This window comes from Cygnus olor, chromosome 6 (genome assembly GCF_009769625.2).
Source record: "Cygnus olor isolate bCygOlo1 chromosome 6, bCygOlo1.pri.v2, whole genome shotgun sequence".
NCBI classification, from domain to species: domain Eukaryota; kingdom Metazoa; phylum Chordata; class Aves; order Anseriformes; family Anatidae; genus Cygnus; species Cygnus olor.
The window spans coordinates 14,106,670-14,122,249 of record NC_049174.1 but is presented as its reverse complement, the minus strand read 5'-3'; the positions used below and the strand labels follow the sequence as shown (position 1 = coordinate 14,122,249).

Here is a 15,580-nt window from a genome sequence, read left to right as displayed (position 1 = left end):
TGAGATACTTTTGAATTCATATGCTTTTAATTTCTGAAAGAAAAAGTGTTTGGGAAAGGAAGTAGATATGAAAAATTTATCTGCATTCTGGGAGCTACACTTGGTAGAAAGGAATTATCTGTTTCTTATTTATATATACAAACACACAGTTGATGAAGGACTCTAGACTCTGGGAATTTTTCACATTGCAAAGAAAAAAGCAGCCCCCATAAACTGACAGCATGACTTGTTGCATACAGATTGACACTATTTGCCTGTTCCTATAGAGGAAAATCAATAGGATCTATACCACACTCCTTCATTCCCACTGAAGCATGCCCAGGACCTCGTGGTCCTAGCACAAGGAGCTTCCAAAGCCTCTTCATGCAGCCATTGTTATTACATTTAGGAAAAATATTTTTATCACACAGATGAATGTCTGAATTACATATATATAACATTGCAAGTATTATTTTTTGATAGAGCATGACCACACATCAGCCCAATATTTAATACCCCTGCATTTCTTGAATGTAAACTGGAGGAGAAAAGGGGATAATAATTGTATAAAAACAAAATGGCTCATTTTTAATGGTAGTTCCACTTCAAAATAGATCCTCTTCCATTATTCTGCAAATATTCACACTAGTTGGTTTACAGCCAGAGAGAAAGAAATATTCAGAACACTCAAACGTGGCTAATATCTCCGTGTGTATGGGGATATATCATATTCAAATGGCTGTTTGTGGAGGAACTGTTCAAGCAACCAGTTAAAAACAGGTTCTGGGTATTCAGAAGAAATACCAGAAAACTTGAGCAATAAGGTATGCAGGTACAACAGCCTGCTTTCCAAGGAGAGCAGCAAACAATTAATGAGAAATGCATTGGGTGAAAACTCTTATCAGCCACTTCTGAAATAATTGCAAGTATGTTTGCAAAACTCTGAGCATATTCAGTGACAATTTGAAAAGTGAGTATGAAGCTCAATTCATTAAATAAGTTAATTATTTCAAATAGTTCAACCTTTTCCTGTAAATCAGAATCTGAAGAAAGCAGCCATGGCTTGGGAGGCATTTCAGTACAGCATGGCTTTTTCTTTGCTGGTGAATGGCGCCTTCTTGTTTACATAGGGTGTGATAGCTCTAGGACTTCTCTCTGTACAGTCCCTCCTTACTTTGTGAAGGTTTTATAACTGTATGAAATGGACAATTTAAACCCACAGTAAAGCAACAACCAGGGACCTACACCCTCTTTTATCAATATGATGAACAAAAATGGCTTATGTGGCTCATCTTTACTCATGAAGGACCCCAAAGAAGACTGCTGTTTGGACCACTCTACAGCCCTGTGAGGCTGCCATGCAGTACCCTGGAGTTACCTGGTGTCTTCTTCCCGCTGCACCATCGGCTGCCAGGCACTGGTGGCCATCTCCTCAGAGGGGCTTTAGCAGTCATTTCCTCAGTAGAGACCTGGTGACCATCTCTTCAGAGGAGCATTTCTTCAGCAGGGCAGTGCCCATCTCCTCAGCAGGCCCTAGAGCCCATTTCCCCAGCAGGCCGTTGGCATCCATCTCCTCAACAAGGCAGCGCCCATCTCAGGAGGACCCTGCTGGTCATCTCCTCAGAGGGGAGCTGGCACCCATTTCCTCAGCAGGGCCCTGTTAGCCACCTCCTCAGCAGGCCCTAGCAGCCATTTTCCCATAGCAACAGTGGCATCCATCTCCTCAACAAGTCAGTGTCTATTTCCTCAGTGGGCCCTGAGGGCCATCTCCTCAGCAAAGCAGTACCCATCTCCTCAGCACACGCTAGCAGCCATTTCCTCAACAGGGCAGTGCCCATCTCCTCAGGACCTGCTAGTAGCCATTTCCCCACAATGTCGTTGGCATCCATCTCCTCAACACAGCCGCGCCCATTTCAGCAGGGCCCTGGCAGCCACCTCCTCAGCTGGCAGCAGTTGCACCTCTTCAGCGGGGCACCAGCGCCCATCCCCTCAGCAGAGGCACCTATCTGTGGCGTCAGGCGCCTCCCGAAAACCCCTTGGGGGGTTTGATGGGGGACGTGTGAGGTGCGGGGCGCCTCTGCCCCCTGTGAGCCGCCAGCAGCTGGAGCAAAACTCGGGGCGGCAGCAGCGGGGCCGGGCGAGCGGACGGCCCGGCGCTCCCCGTCAGGGGGTGCTCGAGGCTCTGCCCCCCGGGGAGGCCGCGGGGGCGGTCAGTCACGGCGCCCCTTCCCCGCGTGAGGGGAGCTGAGCCCCTGGCAGCGCCCCCAGGCCCCAAGGAGCAAATGAGGCGGCAGAGGGTGCAGGTGAGCAGCTCCGGGTTAGGAAGGGCCCAGCGCACCTGGAACCATCCTCAGCGTGGAAGATGCAGCTGCGGGGGCTGTGTTAGCTCAACGCAGTGCTGCTGCTGTGGTGACTAAAGGGAATGTGCTGCCTGCTCCGAGCTGGGTCCTGTCACGGCTCTCTGCCTCATAACGATGGCATGGACTGGGGAAAATCCCAGCAGCTGTGATGAACATGCAAAGAAGAGGCTTTAGCACAACAGCGCTTTGTCCAACCACAGACATAAGCCTGGGCCTTGCTGCAGGCCCTTGCATGCTGCAAGGTGCCGTGCAGAGAAGTGACAGCCTTGCTCAAGTCCTGCAGCATGGCGGGAGGCCTGCAGCTTTGCGTCCGAATGTGGCCTTCATCCTCCATACCCCTGTGCTGCAAGCAGTCAGCTGAAACAGGACAGGTGCTGGTGCCTCCTTGAACGCTTGATGGCCAACACATGGCTTTCTGAGGAATGGAAAAAGACAAAGCTGAAGGTGGCCAGAAGTCTGCAGGCCAGGTAAGTCTGCTCCGGCCCTGCGTCCTCCTCAGACCCTGGGCCGGTTATGATAGCTCCAAAGTACAAGAGAAATGACAGAAAATCATCTTACATGCAGCAGTGGGAAACAATTCTGGGAAAGAGTCCTATGAATGCACAGACCTGAGAAATTCACAGAAATTCACAAATTTGCTATTGCTTCGTAAGTTAGTAAACATCACAGTAAACAAGGTTTGCAGGCCCAGGCTCTCTGCCCCATGTTATCGCACTGGGCTCTCAAGTGCAGACAGGGTCTGGAATAACATTAGCAACAACAACTTGAAAACATCCAGGTTTTGGTAGTTCAAGCTCATGCCCAGATATCTTTGTGGGCTGGATTTTTTGGAAAACTGTAAACCTAAAGCACACCTGAACACTTATAGATTCGGGCAAGAGAGTTAGAACTGAAAATTATCTATGATTACTTGACATAACAGGCTAGCCAATACATGTCCGTACCTATTAGAGAACTCTGTAATAAACACATTTGTAATTTGAGTGATTTAAACAAGGAGAGAGTTAAGAGAACGGAAATCATGGTATTGAGTGGAAAGAAGAAGCATTTCTATTCATGAAACCTAATTTTATAGTACTTTTATTTACATCAGTGTAATTGGAATATAATTTGTTTCCATTTATTGTTTAAAATCTGTTCTATCACAGACACATCAGAACAGCCAGTTAAAAGCCAGGGCAGTATAAGCAGCCAGCAAGCTTCTCTCTGCCCATGCTTCTCACCTGCATTGCTGCCTTTTTTGAATTTAGACAACAGTACTTCATCTTTTCACAGCCCATTGCACTTTCTCAGCCTTTTGCACTAGCATAGGGTGTTGCAAACTCAAATGCAGTATTTTTAGGATCACGTAGATAGAAAACACAACTAAAAGCATACACCAGAATCTCCTGTGCATCTTCAGATTTTGATCCCCTGGCTCAAAAAAAGACTTTTACATTCCTTCATTGCCCAAATCCAATCTACATTACTTCACAGTGTGCCTTGAAAAACCTAGCAAGACTTGCATAGAAGGTGGGTGTTTGTAGCATTTACTAGTTAACAGGAAATAATTTACTTCTAAATGGTTTCTGGTGATATGTGTTAGATTGCTGCTATGTGCTGTCTGTTGTGGGTTCATGTGCCGTATAATCCATGTGCTTTACAACCTATACAAGATTAATCATAAAGCCAAGCTATAACTAAATCACAATCAAGGTAAAAAATCTACTTTTATGGTTGCCTATTTTTTTATTACCTACAGATTTTATAGTAACTGTTGAGTCTAAGGTATAAAATGTAATTTATGTATGTTAAAAAAGTTTAAGTGCTGTCTGGAAAAACATTGCAGTCAGGAGAACAGGTACAGCAAATGCAAGGAGGAATACTATGAAGTAGGCATCAGTGTATTGGCAACATTACTCAAGGTGGAAGATGAGTTGAGAGTATATTTCTCAGGACTGAGACAAAATGCACAGATATAGCTGTGTGTTCTTTCCTACAATACAGGAGAAGGGTCTGAAAACATGTTTGCTTTCTTTAAAGAGTATCCCTACCTCCAATGACAGTTTTTTTGATAGGTTAAATTTGTAATACTGTCATCCCAGGAAAACTGTAAGATTACTGAAGTTATCAAAATCACAGCATAAAAACCACAAGACTGGAAATTGAGCAGTGAGCAGATGCTGAAGTTTACTTTCAGCCTATTTGGAACTATTTGCATTTTTTTTCCGACAAAAAACACTGACTTTTAGTGCATAAGTATAGGTGCAATGATAAACATGCTGCAAGGCTTTCTGCAAAACTAGAGGAAACTAGAGCTGCCAGTCCTGATATTTCCGATTACAGCTTCTTAGTCCTTCATTATATAAAAAAAACAAAGCTGAAAATTAGCTTTTAAAAATCATACCTTGGTCTCTTGTATGCTTGGAGTAAATGGCCCTTGGCTGTTGTTTAGATGTTGGTCACACCTGTTGTAATGTCAACGTATCACAAATGTTTTTTTCTACACAAACCTTTCAAGAAAAACAAAGTAAGATCCAAAATTTTACAAGCAGATGACAGATTCTGGAAAATGTCAAGTGGTCATCGTTTAAAAAAAGGAGTGTAGTATAGAAATGAAGCAGTGTTTCCAGTAATATCTTTGAAGGTGGATACAGAAAATCTCTTTAATAATCCCTCCAGTATCCATCCTTTCCTTGCTAACTAAGTATTTTTGTATTCAATTGATTCCACCTCCACATGATGAGTTGGATGTTCCTGTTCCTCTGTGGTTATCACTAAGAGATTTGATTCTGGGCAAGCTGACAGAAATGCACCATGGCAGCAGCATCTTCAAATTATGAACGGTACAGGATTTCTGTGTAAACATCAATTTTTCCAGATTGCTACTGCCTGAAAGCTTTAGAAGCTATGCTCACAACTTGTGTCTACGATAATAAATCTTGGGAATGTTTACCAGCAAAAATGTAGCTAGCACCACCGCTGGTTTTAATAGCTCTGGTTTTGACAGGGCAGGCCAGAACCAAGGCTTGACAACATGCATAATGCTCGGGTGTTGGCAACTGTCCATCTTATTACTGACACCTTACATCCTTTGGTCATCCTTGAGTATATACCAGTACTCCTGCAGAAGTCTTTCTGAGCAGTGGAGGTACTGTGCTACTGTTGGAAAATAGGCACTAAGAAGCCTGCATTAAGACTGTCAAACTGGCAATCCAGCTCCATCTGGATCCTGAATGATTTTCCATCATCATATAACAGTATAAGGTTCATTTGCCATCTGGCTCCTGAATCAACTGCTGTCATACAAGCAGCACCCAGCTGGTTCAGGGTCAAGATTAATTTGTTATTTGGGGTATCTCCATTTTTAGGTGCCCAGCTTGAGTTCCTTGCTTGGTTCCTTGCTGACAGCTTATCAAAAAGGGTCACAAGCACTTCTTGTTACTGGAATACTGGGAAGCTTTAGCAAACCCTCTAATGGTATTCACTGGGATCAGTGTTGCAGCAACAATCAGGAAAGAGCTGGAGCAGGTACTGTTACAGGAGCTAGGCCTAGGGTGTCTGCATAAAGTTAGTTCATGTGCTTAGTTGGATCTCAAGCACCTCTGTGTTTTTCTTCCTGGTTTTGGATGGTGGCATTAGGATCAAGTAATACTAAACTGAAAAACAGGACCGCCTTAAAATGCATTACATTTGGGTCCCAAAAGTTCAAGTACTGAAAACTAATAATTGGTTTTGAAAATTTTTACCTATCTGCTTTAATATTCTGGCCATCATCTAATCTTTTCACAGTATCAGTCATTTATCCTTTTCCCTGAGCTTTCCTCTGTAACATATGGTTCAAAGATATAATGAAGGTGACTCATTCGATGAGACTCTCCTTGCCCAAAGGAAACTGTGAGGTGGAGCAGTACTTTGCCGTAAGCACTCCAGGAACAAGCACAAGTGCTAAAAGAGCCATTGGTTGTGGAGCTCTCCAGCTACTGGAACACTTCATTTCTCATTTTTCATTCTTATTTCCTTTAAAGCCATTTATAATAGAGCTACAGCCTGAAGTGGAAGAACTCACCTTCGCTGTAAAGCTTCATTGCGAGGCAGCAAATTGTACTGTATCAGAATATCCACCTTATCTAAGATTCATGGAATGAATTATACATATTACATTGCCTTAAAAGTGAAACCTGGTGAAGTATTACTGTAATTTAAAAATCTAAGTGGATTTGTACAGTGAGATTTAAAACTTAAACCTGTTTAAATATTGAGCTGATTGGGAAAATATTTTTGAGAAATGGAATTCAATAGGAAAAGATTCTCCATTCAGAGAAACGACAGCCCCAAACTAATTTTATCATTAGAACGAACCATAAAGAAAGATGTTCGCTGGGCTGCTTCCTTCTAGGAAGGCACATAAAATGACAGTCACCTGAATGTGTTAATATCCCTTAGTGGGAATTTATGCTGAATTAGGAATCCAAGGAAATGCAAGGTAATTTACTTTGCAGGATGATAACAGAGACATTCTGTGCAATATGGATTGTGCTAACTTTATTTTATTGATTTATTTTGATCTAATAAAAGCAAACAATTACTATTGGTAGCTGATGCATGCCTTTTTATATGTATTTTTAAAAGCACAAACCGCAGTGGTGACCAGCTCTCAGCCTCCCAGTTAGTGATGCCTGTCCTCAGGTGAAGTGGTATTTTAGCCCACATCCTCCAGCAGTCATTACGTCTTGTCAAAGCAAAAGGGATGTCTCCATGAGAAAAATGTATCAGATTCTATCTTTGGTCTACTAATAAGGTGATCATAACAAGGAGCAAACTAGCAAGATGATTTTTTTGTCTTATTAACACAGTGCTGCCAGAGCCTCATTTTACCTCTTCCTCAGTGAGTGTTGCAGGATTTTATGGGTACCATTTCCCTGCCTAAAAATGATGACTATCTTGCTCTTTACATACCGACATTATTTGCCTCTGATAAGGATGGTAGTAAAATGTTTTAGCTAGTGGAACAGGGAGATTTGCCCAAACACTGTCTCAAAAATGCACTTGTATTAGTGAGATCATTCTGAAACTGATCTGATACCAGCCATCGTTTTTAATCTCAGCATTACTTGGTATGCTTCATACACCATGTGTCCTCTAAACAAATATGCAATAAAGCAGGCTGGTGAAGTTAACCAGACAGATGGCTGAAATCCTACATGTGAGATGGATTGGTAAATGGATAGGTAAGGACACGGATGGGTGTTTCAGAAGGCAGAGGAAAGGGTAGTTGATTACAAGGCTAGATAGAAAATGGAAGGTATTATAAAAAGAAATATGGGATAATATAAACAGAGCCCCTAATCCAGTTGACTGTAAATCCCTTTTTCTTAATTGGTTTAGAAACTGTGGGCTGTAATGTGAGACAGAGGGCTCTCAGCTGCTTTTCTTCTTTGCTGCCTAGAATTACGTTAAGAGGAAAACAATAGCAGAGCCGACAGCTCCTTGTCTGTAGGGGCACTCGGAGCTAATCTGCTATTGAGACTAATACAATTATATGGGATTATAGGATTGCCACTGATACACAGATTAGGGAACTCCCAGAGGGAGTTGCATCTTGGGGTATTACGCAGGGGGAAAATATGTAAGGGTCCCAATTATTCAGAAGTCTAAAGAGAAAGCTGCAAAGACACTTTTGGATTTTTTGTTTCCCTGTCTCTTAAAAAATAACACTTGCACACATACACAAACATTTCCGCCCAGCAGAAGGAGAATAATGCAAGGGACTTTAATATATATTGTTTACTCCATACACAATGCTCCAGTGTTGTCCTGAGCAATCTGAGGTCAGAGAGAAAAATACTTATATTATATTGCTTTCCTGCAAGGGTGCCACCTCGATGCAGTAATTTGAAATGGAGGCAGAACCTAGACCTACGTTTTGTATAGCAGCTGGCTGCCCTCGCTTTCTCCCTCCCTGTGCATGCACAACATATAAAGACAGTGGCCCCAAAATGGAATGATGTAAAAATCTCTTGGGTGGGTTTTGAATACCCATAAATACTGCAGTTGTGAGCCCTGTCCTTACCTCCTTTTACAGATTTACTCTGTGCTCCCAGAATGAGCACAGAGCTGTGTAACAGAGCCTGCTATGGATGTGTGTGCTGTAGACATTGAGCTGACACATCTGCTACCACAGCTTCTGGGCAGCACAGCTTCTGGTACCTCAAGCCTTTAGTGAATTCTTAGCAGCACCATAAGATGTGTAAATGCCAATGTCCTCATTTTAAAGCTTATTAACCAACTCAGCCCAAGTAACATAAAAAGTGTGTGTTAGTGTAGCTCATCAACTGTAGCTATCCCAAGTCTCAGGTTACGGGGCTGTCTTTCACATACAACCCTTTAAGTTCAGATATTTCATACATGTTCTTTTTCCCTAGCCAGTTAGGAGCAAAATGTAAGGATGTGGTTCCCATTAGTCCTTTTCCCAAATCCAGGTCAAACAGCTGCCGTGCTGCTTAACAGCATTTGCTCATATGACAATAGCAAGTAGAGACCTTCAGGAAAGCTTCCCACCTCCTAGTCTAAGTTCGTTCCAGCCATCTAATAAGAGAGATTCTCAGCTCCCGAAATCTTGAGTGAGAAATAAAACAGAAATGTGGAAATGAACTATGATTATCTCATAGCAGTGATTCATGACAAAGCAAGGAATAAAATTTGATGGACAGCAAAGCCCAGTACTCGCTGGACCACGCTGCCGTAATTCAGATCTGTCAGTTATTAATTGCAGTGGAGGAGAGGGCTGTTTTCTCACTCTAAACTTAAAAGGATTTTCCATGCATCCAGGACCATACTGTAAGGGAATATTTTCTTTTTTTTTTTCTTCCATTTAGACAAGTGTGTTTTATATAATATTAGACAATAATTCCCTAAAAAACACATTCTTTAAACCCTGACCTGGAGGACCTTTGACCTTCAAGGAGCATGAGCAAGAGTTACACATGGGCCAAAGCATCCTTAGGAACTCGTCCTTCATTTTCTTTCAGACAGAGTGTAAAACAAAGTAGCCTTAAGGTCTTGAACCTACATCTGGCACTACCCAAGTGCCAAGATGGGTTTGAGATTAAAGGAGTCAGGTGGTTGTTCGGCCTCCACCTTCATCCATCTTTTGAATTTGATTAGACCATGCATTCTGGTCTTGCTCGGGGGTGCCTGTGGACTGGTTTCAGGAAGTGGCCTTCCATTGCCTGGTATTATCCTTTAACACAAAAAAGCCAGATTCTCCGTCTGAACCAAAAGGCACATGGTGAGCACTGCGTTATGCATGGCTCTGGAGTCTTTGCAGCCCTGAGCACTGCTTGTGGGACGGACCTGAAGTATTTTGCTAGAGGGAACATGCTGCTTGCCAGTTTTTGTAGTTATCTGAGAAACATCCAGCTCCTGCAAACAGTGGGAAGAGCAGTCAGGAGATGGTTCTGAGAAGCAGTACAGAGATGGAGGAGGAAGCAAGACAAATTCCTTGAAGTGAATTTAATTCTAATCATGCCCCCTGTGTGAATAAATCAAAGGCTCTGTGCATCCCATAGACCTTCTCCCATGTTCACAGGAGGCTGGCAAGAAGATGAAAAGTTGGCTTTTCTGCAGTGATTTTATTATTTGTTAGTTGATCACCTCACTATTGACTTGACTTAGAAGGAAAACTGCTTCCTCCTGCCAGAGCGCTGTGGTTGGGCCCAATTACTGCTCCATCCTCTATTTTCTTTTTTTTTTTTTTTTTCCTTTAAGAGGGCCTTTCCCTCTGATCTGCATTTATCTCTTAATAACAACTTCCAGCCACTAAAATTAACCAGTTCCTGCTGAGGCTAATACTGCATTGTGGAGCTGGAGAATTAACACCTTAAAATACTGACTGCAGAGGGAATTTTGGCTCAAACACAGGTCAGGTTCCTGCACATTCAGAAAAAGATTTTATGTCCATCATCTTGTCTTTTCTTTTTTTGATAGCTACACTGATTGATTCAGTACAAAATATTACCTCTCGCTATACATCCTAGCTTGCAACACCAGTATATTCATAAAATTTATTTCCTTTTTATCAGCCAGAGTTATAATTTATTCATATTTATAGGAAGAAAGAGCTCTGTAGGAAGAAGAGATAGGCCACCCAAGGTCATTCAGCAGACTACAAGTCTGTGCCCCAAAATTATATGAAATAGAGATTAGCTTCAGTCTTTTTTATTGTTGTTGTTGTTTTGAGTACTGAATTTTAAAAAGGGTTCTGAGGGGGTGAAAACAGAGGACACGAGGCTGCCACCCCCCCGGACATGTAACCTAACTTAAAGGGGAGAGCTTTGGGGTGAAACTGTCTGAATCTGTGCATGCAAGTTTGTGTGTGTGTGTGTGTGTGTGAGCGATGGATACGGATTCCCATCTGGCTGGGTGCTGGGGACAGAGAGCCGCAGGTGCAGCAGGGAATGTGAAAGGCAGATAATGCACAGTACGGAACAGGAGCACTGCATAAAGCACTTTAAAGTGGGGCGAGTGACACACTGACTTGTTTTTATGGGTGAGAAGCATTTTGTTAGGGTCTGAAGTGGATGAGAAGACAATAGAACTTACTGAGGAATTCTTCTGAGAGAGAGTGGAAGGAGAGGACTAGGGGAAAGTGAGCAGAAAGTCTCAAGTCAGATTATCCCGAGTTTATTCTCAGTCAGCAGTTGGGTGTTTTCAGCTGGTGTGCAGGGAGCTCGAACACAGCAGCAAGCATCCTTTACAGCACACCCACGCATCACCTGCAGTCAGTGATTCCACATGTCCACAGCTTGGCCTGGGCACACCGGTGGGATCTACCACAAAGCTGAACACACCTGTGTGTACAGGACTACGTGTGGGATTCAGAAATAAACGAGCTTGAAGTAGTACAGGGCAGATTAGATTACTCTATACTGAAGCAAGAGATTGGGGATGCTATACAGTATGCTATGGAGGGAAGTTGCTTCAATGGCATTTCTGTCCGAGTGCTTTGCACTGCAATTGTACAGCTCCTAATAGCAGTGCAAATGAAGCAATCACTTGTACGTGGAAGGAATCAGCAGCTACATTTGTACACAGGTACAAACAGGTTTCTCAGAGGGTTAAGTACAATAGCCAATTGCCAGCACAAATATTTGTTGTGGTTTTAGTTTACATATTTATGTGGGGATCGAAAAAGTGAAAATGATGAATTATTGTTCAGTCATTACTGAAGAAATATATCTACAGTCCAAGAGTGGGCAAAAATACTGCTTCGCTGCCACGTTTATATACACAGCTTTAATCTTGGTTATATATGAGAGGAGCTGAATGTTTATGGTTATCTAACCAGGGGACTATAAACTTGGAGCATAAATGACAAAACATACAAGAAGAATGTAGTTCAAATGAGTACAGAGGGTCAATCAGAATTAAGAGAAAGGAGAGAAGAGAAACTGGTTTAATTTAAACAGCATTAGGGGTTAGATATTCAAAATGTTATTTCCCTGGTGCTTGATGAAAAACTGCCTTTTAACCACGCAAGGCTGTTTCTCATAATCACAAAAGATGTTAGCATGTGCATGGAATTATAATGAAAATTCACTAGGACCAAGAAGCAAATTATAATTTTGGGGGTGTTTCTACTGTGGGGTGCTCAGTTTAAGACTCAAAAAGGGCTCAGAAGTCTCTCTTTGAGTACCTCTTCAAGTGTCTCTTCATTGAAAAGTTGAATGTTGAGAACCTGAGACCCTCAACATCATTAATCTTCATAACCTTGTCCTGTAACAAGAGAGAAGAACACAGATTTTTCTATATATAACTCTCAGAGAATGCTTTGGGATCTTAAACACTGAAGATGTATTAAGGAATGCTCTTGAAATATTTTACAAAATGTATCTGTTGGGAAGCATCAGCACAGATGGGTACGTTTTGAAATTCATCAACCATATGGAGATGCCCAGCACCAAAACACAGCAGTTCAGGGCAGGAAGTAGAGGCTGTTATAAGCAAGTAAAACTGAGTGGGTGAGGTTTGGTTGGCATAAAGTAATATTCAGAATTGCAGCCTGGTTACATCCTAGTGCCACATCATCTTATTTGTATTTCCAGATCGTTCCTTTCAGGATTCTGCCCCACGACACAGACAGACCACCTAATGGTCTCTAGGTGGCCTACTCTTCCCCTTCTGTCATCCCTTAGCCTTCTAGTAAAGCCACGTTACAGCTCTTCTCTCGATCCTGTCAACTTCTCCTCCCAGCTCAGAGTTAGGAAACTGCCCCTAGCAGTCTCACTGTGGGAATCAAGATTTCAGCCAAGTGCATGGAAGCAGTGTGGGGTGAGCACACCCAAAAGCACAAACTGACCTCTATCTCATGCACTTTTGGCTTTGTGATATTTAAGTCCCTTCCGTGATGACACCATTGGTACCAGAGTTTTGATGTTACAGATGTAAAAAGAGCTCTGAATTCCATCACAAAAGCAAAGATCCCACCCAAGATAGAAGCAGAAGACTAAGCTGGAGAGCTTTGCCAGCCTCCATCTCAGTGACTGTGCAAGCCGTGGCCATGAATGATTGAGTAGGCCTCTGCCTCAGAACTTCTCATCAAGCACTCAGAAGTGGAGACATGCCACTGTGTTGCGCCCATATTTACCCTGGCATACACCACGTCCTTCACATTGCCCAAGAGGGACAGAAAGAGGTGGAGAAGGAAATTTTCTATCACCTACCCAACCAACAGCTGGGGCAACGAACACATCAGGGAATACGCAATCTGTGTCTCAAGATCATGATTTGTTTTAGTGAGATACAGCAATAAATGTGTTAAAAACAAAGCATGTTCACATTTTACAATTGCATGCTTTTAAACAATATTAACAAGATTAATTCAGACCCTTTACAACACAGAATGAAAGAGTATTTAGAAACTTCTAAAGCCGCACACTGTGAACCTAACAGTCTGTAACTGCTTCGTTAAACTATAAAACTTTTCAAGCTAACATAATGGATTCATGGATAGCAAGGTCTGGAGGGATGGATCATTATGCTCATAAACTCTGACCTCCTGCATACGACACAGTCCAGAGCGTATCACCCAGTGATACCACCATCAAGCCCAATAATTTATAGCTGAACCATGCCATCTCTTTTAGAAGGAAGGACATCCAATCTTGATTTAAAGACTGTAGGCGATTAATTTACCACATCCCTTTACCATCTGTTCCAGTGGTTAATTATCTTCAGTTAAATGTGTATCCTATTTGCAGTCTGATCTTTTCGGCTTTAGACTTTTATCTGCCTCTCTGTGTGGACATGATGGCTCATAATGCTTTGATATTTCCCATGCACTAGGACTGAAATGTGATGCCTGGACTGGAAATTTCAGGTTTGGAGTTTTGTTTTGGTTTCTCTTGTTGAAGCCTTAACACAAAGACTTTTAAGGCATTGGCACAACACACTGTAATATTTCATTTTGGAGCAATTTCAATGACTCAGTGTTAATGGCATATAGTATTCCAGATTTTGAGGAGTAAAAATATTATGTGCACTTCATCTGTTTGTTTAAAGTGGTTTTTCCTAATGAAGGCTGTACTGTGCTGAAGTGTGGAAGCAGGAGTTTGATGTAGTGGAAAGAATAAGGAGTGCTGAGAGTTTTAATTCTTCTGCCATGGTCCCAGTTCTGCCACTGCATTTTGAATTGTGAGGCCCACGAAATCACCTCACTCCATCGTAAACAGTTACGGGGGCTGGGTTACAAAGTGCACCGAGATTTTTGGAGCTGGGCTGGCTGAATGACATAAAAAAACAGTGCCAGCTTGATTTTGTGTATCTTTGAAAGCTTAATAACTTCAATTAAAGTGATTTCAAAATCACTTCAAAATTGAGTTTTATAGGCAGAAAGTCTGCCACACCATCCTGAAAAGTATTTTATCTACCAACATTTACATACAGACTTACATCTCTCTTCTACCAGCTATGTGCAGATGTAAAATCTAATTTTGGTGCTTGCATTGTTTTATTGCTTAACCTCAGTTACTGTTATTGCCATGTCCTCTTTATAACCTTGTTCTATATCCCATTTATTGGAGTAGTCCCACTGTCTATCAAGGGCAGAACTCCATTCAGTCTGTGGTATTGCACTTTTTCTGTTTTTCCTTCAAATGCTTTTTCCTTCAAATGCTTCAAATTTTTTAGCTGAATAGAACCCAAGTTCCTGGAGGATGACCATTTCAAATTACTCTTTCTCAGAAATACTGTTACCTCTGTGAAGTGCATTTCTAAGGCCTAAGTCTGTGTTTCTGACAATACAGAATTTAACCTCTTTCCTCTCTCCAAGGAACTAAATAAGGCTCTGTCAGGTTACTGACTTCCTAGCAGATATGATCATCTGAATGCAGACAGTTCCTCAAATACCTGGTATTTTCTTTGACTAAATCTCTTTCTTCCCTGTGCCACTAAAGTCTTCAGGTTTATCAACAGTCTTCATCTTTCTTGGTAAAGAAACCCAGCATTCCTCATTCTGCATCTCACTTGCTTCCCTTGAGCCTCATAGAAGTAGTCTTACGTGCAGAGTAGAAAGCCTAGAGGTAAGAAAAAAACACACCTACGAAGCTGTCCAGCCTCGTCCTAGCCCGGCCGCTCTGCCATTTGGCACACGGGCTTCCCTGCAGGAATTCCCCAGCTGCCCTTTGCCACCCAACAGAGATAGGGCTCTGTATGGGGATACTACCTACGTGACTGGAAATTTAGTGCTTACGACCTACTTTGCACTAAGTCCCCTACTCGAGGGACAGCGTGTGCTTCTGTGTGAGGTCTCAGACCTCGTCTCATTGCACGCACTGGTGCAGCTTCGCTTGTGCCGTTCAAATTCACACTCTTGCTTACTGCCCAATAAATTCTGGGTACTGGTACGGGCATGGTGACAGGATCAGCAGTGCTGTGATAATGAACACTCTGTTCCTTTCTCCAAAGAGACCGCCAGGATGCACAAGGAAGGCCCAGTGCCTGCTTCCACTGCCAGACGGTGCTGTGCTGTCCCTTCTGTTTGTGAAGCAATTAACACTGAATTCTGGCAGGCTACCATAGGCAGCCAGAAACCAGAACACAGGGAGTTAATTCCCTGCTAATCCTCCTCTCTTTCAACAATCATGGAATGCTCCTAGATCTCCTTCAATCAGGAGCCCTAATTAAGAGAATCCTTTCCCGTGTCTAATTAAAACCTAAGAGCCAAAGACCAATCAGGTAGCTTTAGAGAGGTGCTCCCAAGC

The 15,580-nt window shown here is 42.5% G+C and overlaps 1 long non-coding RNA gene across 1 annotated transcript in view; it reads left to right on the top strand.

Annotated features, from left to right (window-relative positions):
* Positions 1-383: 383 nt before the first annotated feature.
* Positions 384-15,580, top strand: part of LOC121072328 — a 94,722-nt gene continuing 79,525 nt past the window's right edge. Inside the window, exon 1 of the long non-coding RNA XR_005821124.1 lies at positions 384-2,806. This is a non-coding gene — a long non-coding RNA (uncharacterized LOC121072328). The remainder of the gene's footprint in view (positions 2,807-15,580) is intronic.